This window comes from Coregonus clupeaformis, unplaced genomic scaffold, assembly GCF_020615455.1.
Source record: "Coregonus clupeaformis isolate EN_2021a unplaced genomic scaffold, ASM2061545v1 scaf2006, whole genome shotgun sequence".
Classification (NCBI taxonomy): domain Eukaryota; kingdom Metazoa; phylum Chordata; class Actinopteri; order Salmoniformes; family Salmonidae; genus Coregonus; species Coregonus clupeaformis.
Window position 1 is genome coordinate 56988 of NW_025535460.1, and position 12468 is coordinate 69455.

Genomic DNA, 12468 nt, shown 5'->3' on the forward strand with positions numbered 1-12468 from the left:
TCAGGACGTAGAAATGTGGGGGATTTTAAACCGTTAAATATGTGTATTTTTAAGTCAACCTCATAACGTTGCTAAATGTCAGAAAGTACGTTGAGAGCCCCATAAAATGCAGTTTCTGGGAATGTAACTTTCGTCATTGGGTACCTATAGTACCAATAAGGCACGTAACAGTGTGATGGGGACAAGGACATTCCGGCTGGCCAAACCCTCCCCTAACCCGGACGATGCTGGGCCAATTGTGCATCACCTCATGGGTCTCCCGGTCGTGGCTGGCTGCGACACAGACAGGTATCGAACCAGCATCTGTAGCAACGCAGCTGCGATGCAGTGTCTTAGACCACTGCGCCACTCGGGAGGACCCTTAAGACACTGTGACGTCACGAGAGGCTACACAGCTTTCAGCGGGATTGCTCAAGTAGTGCAAGGAGACAAGGTTCAAACAAAACAAGGATTTTATTATAGGTCTTGGGAAATTAACGAAAATATAACAAAATTCTGTTCTCTTGTGGCTCTTTAAGGGTTAACAGTTCAGGGATGTCTCTTCCACATCCAAAATCATAATTCTCACTCGCTCAGATAACTTTTCCCCAGCCTTACTGTAGTCCACGTTGCAGCTAGTGGCCAACCCAGCAAAAAGTCCTTCCAAATGTCTCTCACGTATTTCCACAGGTGCATATATCCAAAGGTGAGTATTTCCCAAAGGTAAGTATCTCCAAATCCTTATATTCCTCATGGAAGTGGACGTGCAGCACTCTTGTCCTCCAGAGAGCCCAGGTTGGAGACTGTGTCTCTTCACCCCCCACACACCCCCTCAGTGTCTCTTCCCTTCCCAAACCTTCAGCTCATCAGCTCCTGATTTGTTTCAGCTGCGTGGGAAGATTGGCCATTGAGGGGTGGAGTTCCCGACCATACCAGCAGATGGAGCCATAGCTGTCTGGGTTTGCAGCCACCTCAGGGGGATGTAACGTCCCTCCAGGACACAGCCTCTCGTGACATCACAACACGTCATTTAATCTACCCTGAACATATACACAGTAGGTGTCGGTAGGTGTCCACTGACGAAATATGCAAAATGCCAGAAAATAAGTTCTTTTTTTACTTAAACTGTATCACAATAGATTCGTAAACAAAATCACAGCAATAAGCTCACAAAATAACAAGTCAGTAAAAACATGAACACTGCACTCCAATCAATAACTGTAAAACTGCTTAAAGCTAAAAGTGAATAACTATGTTATGTTTATTCAGGTGCTGCTGCTCCATCCTCATCCACGGTCTCTTCCTCAACCCGCTCCTGGAAGTCAAAATAACACAAACTGGTCATTATTTTCCGTAAACAAATGATCAAAATGCCAGTTTAACGTCGACTCCCTACTACATTCCTTTTTTACTAGCACAATCATTTACCTATATTGACCGACTGGATTAAAGTGAAGTAAAAAAAATCTAAACAATCATAAAGTGTTATTTTTTATCATACCTTTCTCTTGAGCCGAGCTGGTGCATGTTTGAGAGCGTCTGCTATTTTGTCATCTACCTCTTGGTAGGTAGTGTAATGAATAGTCGGACAGAGTGGTAAGATCCAATCGCAGAATAGCGATGCTTTATTAGAGTACAGACAAGGGAATAGCTTAATCGTGGTCGGGCGGGCTGTGGTCAAAACCGGGCCAGGCATAGACAGGCAGAGGTACCAATGGAGCGGGCTTAGTCGTAGTCGAGGTCACAGACACGGGATCAGAGGACGGTAATCACTGGGGTAGACAAGCAGAGGATTAAGCAATTCGGGGAGTCAAACAACAAGGCACAGGTCGGATACACAGGTAATCAAAAACAACAAACTCTCTCTCTCTCTCGGAACAAAACGCTTAGCAAGTCACAATGGAACAATACCTCGCACCGACTGAACTTCTGAGCACACCTTATATCCTACACTAATTACTGACAGGTGTGCTCAGAACTCAGGTGAACCAGATCGAGTCTGATGACTTCCCCTCTCTGTAGATCGGGGAAGTGTCAGACTCTGCCTAGACCCAGCCAACCCCCGATCCCTTACAGTATCCCCCTCCCCAGGGCCAGCTCCTGACGGCCTTCTACCTCTACCGGGTGGTCTTCCTCTGGGTCGGGGTCCTGGATGATCTGGGTGTTCAGCGTGAAAAGTGGCCTTGAGAGCGGGATCCAGTATGTCCTTAGCAGGGACCCAGGACCGTTCCTCAGGTCCATATCCCTCCCAGTCCACGAGATATTCGATGCCCCCTCGTCTCCGTCTTGACTCCAGTATCTCGTGGACTGTATAGGTGGTGTCCTGTTCATCCTCCAAAGGTGGTGTAGTAGGTTGTTGAGCGATTGGGGGGTACATCGGGCTATAGTGGACAGGTTTCAATAGGGAGACGTGGAACGTAGGGTTTATCCTGTAGTGTCGAGGGAGTAACAGACGGTAGGTGACAGGGTTAATACGTCTCTGTACCTTGAAAGGACTGATGTACCTGGGTTGGAGCTTCTTGCAGCTCCGTCGGAACCGCAGGTCTCGGGTAGACAGCCACACTCGTTGCTGGGTTGATAAGTGGGAGTAGGTCTCCGGCGTCGGTCGGCGTAGGTATTTTGCTGTTGTGAGGCTTGACTGAGATGTTGATGGGCCGTCTCCCAGACCTGCGCACTCCGACGGAACCACTTGTCCACAGCCGGTACCATCCCTGATGCGGTATCCCACGGGAACAGGGGTGGTTGATATCCTAGAACACACTGGAAGGGCGTTAGGCGTAGGGAGGTGTGAATGAGTGAGTTCTGAGCATACTCTACCCAAGGAAGGAATCGGCTCCACTCTTGCGGCTGCCGCGAACATTGTTGCCGTAGATATTTCCCAATTTCCTGGTTGAGCCGTTCTGTCTGCCCATTGGCTTGGGGATGATATCCGGAGGTTAGGCTAACCGAGATGCCCAAGCGTTCGCAGAAGGCCTTCCATACCCGGGATACAAACTGGGGTCCCCGGTCGGAAACAATATCCTCCGGGACACCAAACTGCCGGAACACCTGGGTAAACATAGTCTCAGCCATCTGAGTGGCGTTAGGCAAACGGGTCATGGGTACTAACCGGCACATCTTGGAGAAACGATCGATGACCACGAGAATTACAGTATGGCCCTCTGATTCTGGTAGGTCGGTAACAAAGTCCATAGCAATGTGCGACCAGGGTCGTTGAGGAGTTGGCAATGGCATCAGCTTACCCTCCGGTAGTGCACGAGGTACCTTGGACTGAGCACATACTGGACAGGATAAGACAGTCTCTGACGTCATCTGTGAGGGAATCCCACCAGTATTTTCAGCTGATGAGTCGTTCGAGTGATTCCGGGATGACCAGATCCCAGCGACGTGTGGCACCATTCCATCAGTTGAGGTCGAAGCGGAGCTGGTACAAACACCTTTGACTCCGGGGTTTCTGGAGGGGCTGGTTCCGATTGTAGCCTCTCCTGAATAGTGTCATCGATAGCCCACCTCACAGGACCAGCACGGCAACTCCTGGGGAGGATAGGTTCTGGTTCCACGGGTCTTTCCGCGCGCTCGAACCGGCGGGAAAGCGCGTCCGCCTTACCATTCTTGGACCCGGGGATATAAGAGACAGTGAATCGGAACCGGTTGAAGAATAAAGACCACCTTGCCTGTCGGGAGTTCAGTCGTTTAGCACTGTGAAGATACTCCAGGTTGCGGTGGTCTGTGAGCACTTGGAACGGATGCTCTGCTCCCTCCAACCAATGTCTCCACTCCTCCAGTGCTAACTTCACCGCCAGTAGTTCACGATTACCCACGTCGTAGTTCTGCTCGGCCGAATTCAGTTTCCTTGAAAAGAAAGCACAGGGTCGTGATTTAGGCGGCTCACCTTGGCGTTGGGATAACACGGCTCCCACTCCAACCTCCGTGGCGTCCACTTCCACGATAAACGGCAAGGTAGGGAAATTACGCACGAACCGTCTATAGTAATTGGCAAACCCCAAGAATCTCTGGAGCTCTTTCACCGTCTGGGGTTGAGGCCAATCTTGTACCGCTTGTACCTTGGATTCATCCAGTTTAACCCCGTCAGGAGTGAGTATGGCCCCAAGGAAGGAAATTGTGGTGACATGGAATTCACTCTTTTCTGCCTTCACGAACAGAGAGTGGTGTAGGAGTCGATCCAGAACCTGTCGTACATGGGACACATGTTCATTCAGAGAGTTAGAATACAGTGGGGAAAAAAAGTATTTAGTCAGCCACCAATTGTGCAAGTTCTCCCACTTAAAAAGATGAGAGAGGCCTGTAATTTTTATCATAGGTACACGTCAACTATGACAGACAAATTGAGAAAAAAGAATCCAGAAAATCACATTGTAGGATTTTTAATGAATTTATTTGCAAATTATGGTGGAAAATAAGTATTTGGTCACCTACAAACAAGCAAGATTTCTGGCTCTCACAGACCTGTAACTTCTTCTTTAAGAGGCTCATCTGTCCTCCACTCGTTACCTGTATTAATGGCACCTGTTTGAACTTGTTATCAGTATAAAAGACACCTGTCCACAACCTCAAACAGTCACACTCCAAACTCCACTATGGCCAAGACCAAAGAGCTGTCAAAGGACACCAGAAACAAAATTGTAGACCTGCACCAGGCTGGGAAGACTGAATCTGCAATAGGTAAGCAGCTTGGTTTGAAGAAATCAACTGTGGGAGCAATTATTAGGAAATGGAAGACATACAAGACCACTGATAATCTCCCTCGATCTGGGGCTCCACGCAAGATCTCACCCCGTGGGGTCAAAATGATCACAAGAACGGTGAGCAAAAATCCCAGAACCACACGGGGGGACCTAGTGAATGACCTGCAGAGAGCTGGGACCAAAGTAACAAAGCCTACCATCAGTAACACACTACGCCGCCAGGGACTCAAATCCTGCAGTGCAAGACATGTCCCCCTGCTTAAGCCAGTACATGTCCAGACCCATCTGAAGTTTGCTAGAGTGCATTTGGATGATCCAGAAGAGGATTGGGAGAATGTCATATGGTCAACCTCCCGAGTGGCGCAGTGGTCTAAGGCACTGCATCGCAGTGCTAGCTGTGCCACTAGAGATCCTGGTTCGAATCCAGGCTCTGCTGTAGCCGGCCGCAACCGGGAGACCAATGGGGCGGCGCAAAATTGGCCCAGCGTCGTCCAGGGTAGGGGAGGGAATGGCCGGAAGGGAGGTAGCTCAGTTGGTAGAGAATGGCGTTTGCAACGCCAGGGTTGTGGGTTCGTTTCCCACGGGGGGCCAGTATGAAAAAAGATAACAAAAATAAAAAGAATAATGTAAGTCGCTGTAACTGTAAGTCACTCTGGATAAGAGCTTCTGCTAAATGATGTAAATGTAAATGTCAGATGAAACCAAAATAGAACTTTTTGGTAAAAACTCAACTCGTCGTGTTTGGAGGACAAAGAATGCTGAGTTGCATCCAAAGAACACCATACCTACTGTGAAGCATGGGGGTGGAAACATCATGCTTTGGGGCTGTTTTTCTGCAAAGGGACCAGGACGACTGATCCGTGTAAAGGAAAGAATGAATGGGGCCATGTATCGTGAGATTTTGAGTGAAAACCTCCTTCCATCAGCAAGGGCATTGAAGATGAAACGTGGCTGGGTCTTTCAGCATGACAATGATCCCAAACACACCGCCCGGGCAACGAAGGAGTGGCTTCGTAAGAAGCATTTCAAGGTCCTGGAGTGGCCTAGCCAGTCTCCAGATCTCAACCCCATAGAAAATCTTTGGAGGGAGTTGAAAGTCCGTGTTGCCCAGCGACAGCCCCAAAACATCACTGCTCTAGAGGAGATCTGCATGGAGGAATGGGCCAAAATACCAGCAACAGTGTGTGAAAACCTTGTGAAGACTTACAGAAAACGTTTGACCTGTGTCATTGCCAACAAAGGGTATATAACAAAGTATTGAGAAACTTTTGTTATTGACCAAATACTTATTTTCCACCATAATTTGCAAATAAATTCATAAAAAATCCTACAATGTGATTTTCTGGATTTGTTTTTCTCATTTTTTCTGTCATAGTTGACGTGTACCTATGATGAAAATTACAGGCCTCTCTCATCTTTTTAAGTGGGAGAACTTGCACAATTGGTGGCTGACTAAATACTTTTTTTCCCCACTGTAGATTAGGATGTCATCAATGTACACTATCACAAATCGATCAATCATGTCCCTGAAAATGTCATTCATGAACGCCTGGAATACTGAGGGCGCATTGGTAAGTCCATAGGGCATGACACAGTATTCATAGTGTCCTCGATGTGTGATGAAGGCGGTCTTCCATTCATCCCCTTCTCTAATGCGCACCAGATTGTACGCACTCCTGAGGTCCAGTTTACTGTAGATAGAGGCCTGCCCCACCTGCTCGAGGGCTGCTGGGATCAAGGGAAGAGGGTAACGATTTTTTATGGTAATATCGTTCAAACCTCGATAGTCTATACAAGGACGCAGTCCGCCATCCTTTTTCTTCACGAAGAAAAAACTGGATGCGGCGGGAGACGTAGATGGGCGAATGGCCCCTTGCTGTAGCGCCTCATCGATATACTTGCTCATCGATTCTCGTTCCGGCTGTGACAACGGGTAGATTCTTCCACGAGGAGGTGTAGCCCCGGATAGCAGATCAATCGCACAGTCCCAGGCCCGATGAGGTGGTAATACGGTAGCCCTCTCCTTGGAGAACACCTGCGCGTAATCCTGGTATTCTGTTGGAACAACAGTAGACACCGCACCCTGCGCATCCTCCACAGTAGACATTTTGCAAGGTAACTTGAGGCACTCTGCCCTACATACCTCACTCCAAGCGGTGATATCGCCAGATTTCCAGGAGATGACCGGATCATGGGTGACGAGCCAGGGGTGGCCGAGAACTAGCGGCTCCCGTGGAGCGGAGATGACGAACAAAATGATGTCCTCATGGTGTATGGAGCCCACTTGTAACTTGATTACCTCAGAACGGTGCGTAATGAAACCAGTGCCCATGGGCTCACCGTCTAGCGCATTGACTCGCAGGGGAGGTTGAATTGGGATAAGTTGAACTCCCAATTCCTCAGCGAGACCCATATCCAGAAAACTGGCAGCCGCTCCGGAATCAATAAGACCCTCCAACCTGCGCACTTTCTCTCCGACAGATAAGGTAACTGGCACATACATTTGTTTAGATGTAATGTTGAACACTTGAGTCTCACTCACCGGTTTGGCAGTTCCGAGGCGATATCCTGGGTTACGGTTTGGGCGTACCGGACATTGACGAACGAAATGACCCGACTGACCACAATACAGGCATAGTCCGTCTTGCCGACGTTGTTGTCTCACCGAATCTTGTAGGGGTGACCGTCCCAGTTGCATAGGTTCCTCCTCAGATTCTCTCCTCCGCTCTGTCGATTGCGTAGGACCAGTGACCGAGGGCTCCCGGACTGTGGATACCTTATGTTGCACTATCAGATTATCAATAGAGATGGCTATTTTGATAAACTCATGTAGCACAGTGATATCTCCTCGACAAGCCAACTCAGTCTGTACGTCTTTGCGCAGCCCTCTTCGGAAAACGGTGAGCAAAGCAGTCTCGCTCCATCCGCTACCGGCTGCTATAGTACGGAACTCGTAGTCGGCTACTATGCGACGGCCCTGCTGAAGTTCGCATAGTTGGTCTCCCACACTACGCCCAGATACTGGGTGGTCGAACACCTCTTGGAACAGTCTTTTAAACTGAACTTCCGCATTCAACTCGGGGACCTCAGCTGCCCAAAGCGCAGTAGTCCAATCCAGTGCTCTTCCCGTTAGCAGAGAAATCATGAAATCCACATTGCTACGGTCATCGGAAAACGTAGTACGATTGTACGACATATACAGGGACGTCTGGAGTAGAAACCCCTGACATTTGCCAGGTTCCCCGTCGTACCTTGTAGGTAGAGAAATCGGAGGTGCATGACGAGGACTGACCGTGCTCGGGGTGGTGCCTTCAGCCGCACCAGCGTTGAGTAGCTGTAGGAGTTCATCCATCCGTTTCTCCTGTATCTCCCATCGCCTCTGTAATTCCGCTGGATCCATGGTATTGGCGAGGTATTCTGTAATGAATACTCGGACAGAGTGGTAAGATCCAATCGCAGAATAGCGATGCTTTATTAGAGTACAGACAAGGGAATAACTTAATCGTGGTCGGGCGGGCTGTGGTCAAAACCGGGCCAGGCATAGACAGGCAGAGGTACCAATGGAGCGGGCTTAGTCGTAGTCGAGGTCACAGACACAGGATCAGAGGACGGTAATCACTGGGGTAGACAAGCAGAGGATTAAGCAATTCGGGGAGTCAAACAACAAGGCACAGGTCGGATACACGGGTAATCAAAAACAACAAACTCTCTCTCTCTCTCGGAACAAAACGCTTAGCAAGTCACAATGGAACAATACCTCGCACCGACTGAACTTCTGAGCACACCTTATATCCTACACTAATTACTGACAGGTGTGCTCAGAACTCAGGTGAACCAGATCGAGTCTGATGACTCCCCCTCTCTGTAGATCGGGGAAGTGTCAGACTCTGCCTAGACCCAGCCAACCCCCGATCCCTTACAGGTAGCCTTGGGGTGTGCTTTCAGGGACGCTCCTATGTTGTGAAAAATAATTGTAAATGGTACATTCCATGTCATATCATTACTTTTCCACATATGCTGGCTGAGACAGAGATTGGGTATTGTCCCTCTCGTCCCCCATAGGCAGTTTTGGCCATGAGACCTCTCTCCTCCACCTTTCCTTTGTCCTCTCTCTCCGATCTTAACAGGTGGTAGGATTTCACATTCATTTGTAACTGCATTGTTACTGATTTACTTCATTTGAAATGTTAATAAAAACACATTTGACTTACCATCACTTGACCAATAATACTATCTACTAAATAATAATAAATAAGGATCTAAACTTGTGCATTTACTTACTTGTGACAGCATCATAGATTGATAGCTCATTAAAGGCCCTCTTCCCCTTCCTGCCCTTCAAGGAGTAGCCTGTCCACAGCTCCTCTGTTCTAATTTTTCTCATCATTCGTCTGATTCCTGAGCCCAGGTCCAGGCCACAGCAGAGGGTCAGGTATCGAATCTGATAAAACATTTTTTTTTAAAAATCCCACTCATTTGTGTGTTCCTCAGCTAAAACAGCTGGCCATACAGTTCTGATTGATAGTAATGAGAAATCATATTTGTAGTGTATCATGTAATCATGGGCTAAAACTTGTGTAAACAGGCAGAAGGCTGATCGTTTCTTCTTAAAATAAGTTAAGTGTTAATTGGGAAATCAGTCCAAACACTAAATAGGCATATGGCATATATGACAACTGCATTTCGTTGACATTAAGATATTTGGATTCAATAATATTGCAGGTTGCAATTTTCTCTCAAATCTGGACGCATTCAAGGGGCTCTTGATAAACAGCTAACTTATTTTTGTCAATTGCTTTCAAAATACTTGATATAGATTTCCCATTTTTTACAAACAGATACATTTTAAATGGCCATCCCTACCATTTCCCTTCGATAGTGGGAGTCTTTAAGTGTTTCACAGATATCCTTTAGTTCCTCATTTGTTTCTGTAGGGTTTTGCAGCATTTCAAGTTGCCCCAAGGACTCTGACTCCTTTGGCTGCCGGGCCTCTATGGCCTCCATAACTTGGTTCAGAGCAGTCCTGAACTCTGTACGGATCATCTCCAGTTTCACCATTATCCTCTATGGCCTCCATAACTTGGTTCAGAGCAGTCCTGAACTCTGTACGGATCATCTCCAGTTTCACCATTATCCTCTATGGCCTCCATAACTTGGTTCAGAGCAGTCCTGAACTCTGTACGGATCATCTCCAGTTTCACCATTATCCTCTATGGCCTCCATAACTTGGTTCAGAGCAGTCCTGAACTCTGTACGGATCATCTCCAGTTTCACCATTATCCTCTATGGCCTCCATAACTTGGTTCAGAGCAGTCCTGAACTCTGTACGGATCATCTCCAGTTTCACCATTATCCTCTATGGCCTCCATAACTTCATTCAGAGCAGTCCTGAACTCTGTACGGATCATCTTCAGTTTCACCATTATCCTCATCTCCACTGCTTGAAGATCTGCAAAATAATAAAGACTCAACAGTTTTGCTGCAAGTAGTGTGACAATACAAGCCATGAGTACCAGGCAAGACATGTATCAAGGCCATGTGAAGTACCTCGATCAAAATATCCACCCTTCATATATATTAGTAGTATTGATACCCATGTATCTGCTGACAGCCAAACAATTTGGAATTGATGTGTTGACAATACAAGAGAAGCAACATGTTGTAACATATAGGCTAGCATAATATACCTTTAATGTATCCAGCAGGCATCTCAGAAGCCACAGGCTCATCAAGCAGGGATGGCAGCTCTTGGTCTAAAATATAAGAAAATATCATGCTGTTATTTAAACTTTCTACATTTACGATTTCGAGATCAATATCTTGATGGCTAAAGAAACCTGATTCTGATGCTCTGTCTTGGCCAGCTTCTTCCTGGCTGCCACTTGGACTAACTGAGAAAACAGAAGGAAAAACATGAAGACAAACTTTGCTTTTGAAACTGGCACAGAACCAAACGTGAAGGGATGTCAGTCAGGAGCTCAGTGGGAAGGTGAATGAATCCCAACAAAAATAAATGCTAAGAATTATTTATTTATTTATTATGCTTTTAGTTTGATGGCAAATACATACAGATATTTACAAACATGGCATCACACTTGTGTTTTACCCCAGAAGAATAGGGTGATTTCACTACTGTTGTAAATACAAGTTTCACCCATACACAGCACTACAAGTATTTGGAAAGTTCTAACAGTATGCACAAAGTAGTAATAAGACTTTAAATGACCTAATATGCAAAAATATGATGGTAATTGTATTCTATTGAGTGGCTTTGAAAGGTTTGTAAAGCTATAATATTTCATACAATTCAATTGTTTACCCTAAAACTAACTGTTTACCCTAAAACTACAACCAGACACTTACTGTCGCTCTGGCTTGAGGTGGCACATGGCCTCAAGTCCTCTGCATCTGCAACTTCAGAGAATATCACAGATGTCAAACCGTTACCACATTTATAGTACACACTTAACAGATTTTCCTGTTTATCCCATACAGTTGGTAGGAACAGAACTTTGAGAAAGTAGGCTTGTTTATCAGACTTTAAACATGATGTACCTTGTTGTAGGGTCTTTTCAAAGACACTGGCTCTGCCGGAGTGCCAAGTCTAGGTCTAAAAAGACTTCAACAGCTTCTACCCCCAAGCCATAAGACTCCTGAACAGCTAATCATGGCTACCCTGACTATTTGCACTGCCCCCCCACCCCATCCTTTTACGCTGCTGCTACTCTGTTAATTATTTATGCATAGTCACTTTAACTCTACCCACGTGTACATATTACTTCAACTAGCCGGTGCCCCCGCACATTGACTCTGCACCGGTACCCCCCTGTATATATAGCCTCCCTACTGTTATTTTATTTTACTTCTGCTCTTTTTTTCTCAACACTTTTTTTGTTGTTGTTTTATTTTTACTTTTTTGTTAAAAATAAATGCACTGTTGGTTAAGGGCTGTAAGTAAGCATTTCACTGTAATGTCTGCACCTGTTGTATTCGGCGCATGTGGCCAATAAAATTTGATTTGATTTGATTTAGATGTTTCACTAACTCCACCTTCACTTTAAATCTGACAAACTCCACATTAGACTTGGCTTCAACAAAAACATTGGTGGTTTCTAGGAGAGTTCTAGCAGTGGAAGGCAAATCTGGGTGACCATTAGACTGCAGCATCTTCAGAAGTGCATCAACAGCATTGTGTTTCACTTGGGAATCACTTATCCAGGTTGCCAGGTCCTCTCTGAAGGTAGAATCTTTTTCAACATCATCATTGTCAGAGTCAGTTGTCTCCTGAATTGCACAACCAGCATTGGCTTCAGTCTCTGAATCTATGTCACTGTGTGTTGGCATGGAGACATACTGAAGAATCTGACTTCCGGGGGAGGGAGGAGTACCTTCCATGTGAGTAATCTGATTTCCTCAGCTGGTTGGCAGTCTTGGAGGAGTACCACCTACTGTCTGGAGTTCACCATCTGACTCTTCCTCAGCAGTTGGCAGTCTTGGAGGAGTAATACTGCTGGAGTTCACCATCTGACTCTTCCTCAGCGTGTGTTGGCAGTCTTGGAGGAGTACCTTCCACTGCCTCAACTTCACTGTCTGACTCAATTTTGCTGTCAGATTCAGTAGAACTGGTATCTTCACTCTTGGTGTCAGACTGGCTGATGAGACTAGATCCACTTTCATTGTCATTGACTTCCTTCTCTACCCTTTTATTCTTAAGGTTGGTTTTCTCCCTTGACAATTTAGTCCAGATTCTATTGTATTCTCTCTTTCTTGAAGTACTCGACAT

The 12468-nt window shown here is 46.4% G+C and overlaps 1 long non-coding RNA gene across 1 annotated transcript; it reads right to left on the bottom strand.

Annotated features, from left to right (window-relative positions):
- Positions 1–8610: 8610 nt before the first annotated feature.
- Positions 8611–9734, bottom strand: LOC121565583. The gene is made up of 3 exons (XR_006000625.1): positions 9549–9734; positions 8967–9126; positions 8611–8638 (listed from the first exon to the last, which is right to left on the bottom strand). It is a non-coding gene; the product is annotated as an uncharacterized LOC121565583 (long non-coding RNA).
- Between the last annotated feature and the right edge of the window lie 2734 nt (positions 9735–12468).